The sequence below is a fragment of the Mandrillus leucophaeus genome, unplaced genomic scaffold, assembly GCF_000951045.1.
Source record: "Mandrillus leucophaeus isolate KB7577 unplaced genomic scaffold, Mleu.le_1.0 Scaffold23, whole genome shotgun sequence".
Classification (NCBI taxonomy): Eukaryota; Metazoa; Chordata; class Mammalia; order Primates; family Cercopithecidae; genus Mandrillus; species Mandrillus leucophaeus.
In genome coordinates, this window is record NW_012102365.1 from 472,049 (window position 1) to 475,924 (window position 3,876).

At 56.0% G+C, this 3,876-nt stretch overlaps 1 protein-coding gene across 1 annotated transcript in view; it reads left to right on the forward strand.

Moving 5' to 3' along the window:
* The first annotated feature begins 3,166 nt into the window (after positions 1 to 3,166).
* The window catches only part of FAM110D (family with sequence similarity 110, member D), a 3,898-nt gene continuing 3,188 nt past the window's right edge, over positions 3,167 to 3,876 (forward strand). Inside the window, exon 1 of the mRNA XM_011981627.1 lies at positions 3,167 to 3,273. The gene's annotated coding sequence lies outside the window, so the exon portion shown is untranslated. The remainder of the gene's footprint in view (positions 3,274 to 3,876) is intronic.

Consider the following 3,876-nt stretch of genomic DNA (forward strand, 5'->3'; position numbering starts at 1 on the left):
GCTGGAATCAAAGGCAGGACTGAGGTGTGGAGGGGGCTGTAGCCAGCTAGTGAGGGGGGTGACACACATTTCCTAAGTGACAATGTGGACGTGGGATGTGAGACTGGACCTGAAGGCCTCCCTGACCTGGCTGGTTATTCCCGACACTGACCAGAGCTGCTCCCCATCCTCCCACCACCCTCTCCTGGAAGGAGACTTTCTGACTCAGGCCCATTCCCGATCTCCATCCTCAAGGTGATCTGGGAATGAGGTCGGAAGTAGGAAGGAAACACCCCCCACAGACTCGCTTCCCCCTTGCCTGAGGTCCTGGCTCTAGGGCTGGAAAGCGCCACTTTAAGGCAGTCCCTGGGGACCCACAACCAGAAACAGGGACGGTCCGGTTCCTGACGAGGGTGGCTGGGAGCCGAGGCCAGACAGATGCAGCCCACCTCATCCTCTCATCCGCCCCCGCCTCCCCTCTCCTCTGCTGACTTTTTCAGGGCCCCCTCACCCAGAAAGCCGATCCAATTCGACCTCTCCTCCCTGACCCTGCTCTGCCCGTGGGGTAGAGGGTCTGTGCCTATCTCCCAGGATTCTGTCCATTGGCATCAGGGCAGGGGTCTGTTGCCCTCACACTGGGAGATCCTGAAAGCACGGCTGCTTAGCCCTCCCCTAGCCCCCAACCAGAGATCCCTGAGGGCAGAGCTGTGCCACTTCTGTCTCACTGGGGGCTCCCAGAGCTGGGGCTGTCTCCCCTCCCTGACCAAACCCTCCCGAGCAGAGGTGGGGGCACTTCCAATTGAGGGCTCTGGCGTGGAGGACCGAGTCGCCCCTGTCAGAACAGAGCTGCCCCAGGGTCATACCTGCATTGCACCCCGACTCCCCTCTTTCTGTGGTCTAGCATCTGTTCTCGATCCCTAGAAGGGAGCTGTGAAGGGGCCCCTACCGGTCCTACCACCCAACCTGGATGCTCCTTTAAGACCAAAGGGATGGGGGTTGCAGAGTCAGACACAACAGCCCCATCCTCCCCCCAGGCGTCGGGCCAGGTTTCCTGCCATTGACAGCATCCCAGCTGGGCCCTGCCCACCTCCCATGCTTAACCCTTTCCTGACCAGATCTCAGAGTCAAGCTGGCACCCCCAGCCTTCATCTAGAAAGTTAGGAGAATTAAAGTGACTTTTTTTTTTTTTTCGTTTTTGCAGCCTTGTCACCCAGGCTGGAGTGTAGTGGTGTGATCTTGGCTTACTGCAACCTGCCTCCTGGGTTCAAGTGATTCTCCTGCCTCAGCCTCCCAAGTAGCTGAGACTACAGGAGTGCACCACTGATTTTTGTGTTTTTAGTAGAGACAGGGTTTTGCCATATTGGCCAGGCTTGTCTCCAGCTCCTGACCTCAAGTGACCGGCCCGCCTCTGCCTCCCAAAGTGCTGGAATTACAAGTGTGAGCCACTGTGCCCGGCCCGAAAGTGCCATTCCATTGGGTTGTTTTGAGGATTAAATACGTTAATCCTTATGTGAAGTACTTAGAATGGCCCCTAACATATATTAATCTCTCAATAAAAGTTAGCTATTGGCCGGGCGCGGTGGCTCACACCTGTACTCCCAGCACTTTGGGAGGCCAAGGCAGGCGGATCGCAAGGTCAGAAGTTCAAGACCAGCCTGACCAACATGGTGAAACCCCATCTCTACTAAAAACACAAAAGTAGCCAGGCGTGGTGCCATTCGCCTGTAATCTCAGCTACTCGGGAGGCTGAGGCAGGAGAATCGCTTGAACCCGGAAGGCGGAGGTTGCAGTGAGCCAAGATCACGCCACTGCACTCCAGCCTGGGTGTCAGAGCGAGACTCTAACTATTATTCCTAATTCGGTGAGCTTGGATAAGTCATTTCTCCTCTCTGAGCCTCAGTCTCTTCAGCCATAAGTGTGAAAAATAATAAAACCTCCCCCAAAGATTGTCATGGGGTTATGACCATGTAGCTGATAGCATTTTGAAAAGTGCTATAACAACACAATATGGAACTATCACCAACAAAATCCCCAAAACAAAATCCCCCCTTTAGGCAATAAAAACCTCTTATCAGGAGATGGGCCTTGGGTTTTCAGACCCATCACTGACTTGACAGGCAGAGGGTACAGTTCCAAGCGTGGATTTAGGGCTGGGCTTTGGGCATCTCTCTCCCTTCTCAGCTCCTGTTTCCTTACTCATTAAGTGGGGGGGGGTCATTCCTGCTGGACCCCTGTCTAGGGTCCTTGTTGGGGGGCCGTCAAAGGAGATCAGAGAGCACAGATGGGAATGTGCTTTGCAAACATGAAAGAGGGCTAGAAAGGAGGAGGAGGGACTTGGGGAAGGTGGCCAGCCAAGAGGGGCAAGGATCCTTTGGCCTGGGCACTGGTCTTTGTCTGGGCTGGAGAGTTTAGTTTGCCTGCTGGGGAAAGGGGAGGAGCTCTCCTATGAGGCAGGGTTTCACCTTGAGACATAATGTGTCAGAGAAGAAACTCTGATGGAAGAAGCTCTAAGTGGCTCCAAGTGTAGGCAGAGAAGGAAGCGGGCCGAAGGACCTGGGCTTGGGCCTGGAATCAGCCCCTCATCACTGTCTTCCCAGGTAATCCCATCTGCCATAAGAGGACTTTGGGCAGAGGCAGCTCCAGTGGGCTCCAGGGTCACCTTCATGCCAAGACTTGCCACCACAGGCTCACCTGCACATCTACAGCCAATGCCCCTACCCTTAGGCTGCAGATTCCTGGCCTCACCCCTAGGGAAAGCAGGCTTGACACCACCCAGCACCCAGACCAGGACAGGTCTCAGCCTGCTACAGAGGGAAAAAAGCAAGTCGACTAGAACCCTGTTCTGCCTTCCCATTCAGACTGTCAGAGCATCTGCCACAGCCCAGGGAGGGGGCTGACCCCACATACGGAGCCCCCACCCCAGGCCTTTGGAGGAAGCCTAGGGATCAGGAGGCCTTGTTTGGAGTCCTGGCTCTGCCCAAGCTCACGGTGCTTCCACAGCCAATCACCTAACCCGGCAGGGACTGTTTGATCATCTGTAAAATAAAGGGAGCTGGACTTGGTTCACAGGTCTCCTCAGCGCAGAGACTGTGATCAGGAAAGAGTTAATGGAGGCCAGGATCTGCCTCAGGAAGGCGAGGGTTAATTTGGGGGGCGGGGGTTGGAGACTCTCTGCTTTTCCTGTGGAGAGTGAGGTTTGGCTGCCACCAAAGTTACTTCTAGTCCCTGCTGTCCACTCCTGCCCTCAGTCTGGACCTGCCCAAGGACCCCTGCAATTAGGCCTCCCATGCAGAGGTGAGTGTACCCTGAGCCCAGGGCTCTGGTAGGAAGGAACCCAGGGGCCTGAGGGCAGGGAGACTGGTACCAAACTAGTGAGCCTGAAAGATGGCCCATTCCCAGAGCAGAAGCCTTGGGCAGAGTTGGGAGCACAAGCTTCAGGACAGGGAGAAGGCAGGCAAAGGAATGGAGGGCCCGAGACTGCCTGCCAGGCTTCTAGGGCCGGATGTCTGAGGTCCAGCCTCCAGGCTAGCCCAGAAGGCAGGGAAGAGGCTGTGGATGACAGACTATTTTGGTCCTTGTGATTAGGGACTTTTTATAGTCTCCCTGCTCAGGGATGGGGAGAAGAGGAGAGGACAGAGGGCACCCATGGGGTCAGACAAGCAGTGCTTTCCTGGGACTTTGGAATCCGACCCACTGCCCAGGAGACTCCCTGGGAGACAGGGAGGGAGACACTGCCAGACTCCCCTTGGTTCCCAGGCCTCAACTACCCATGGGCAGACTGACTACACACTAGGTGCTGGGTGAAGGGGTGGGCTGGGCCTGGCAGGGTCCCTGTCCCAAGGCCTCTCACAGACCCCTTCCCCACTTCTCTAGTTAATTCTGTTCCTTTGGCCGGGC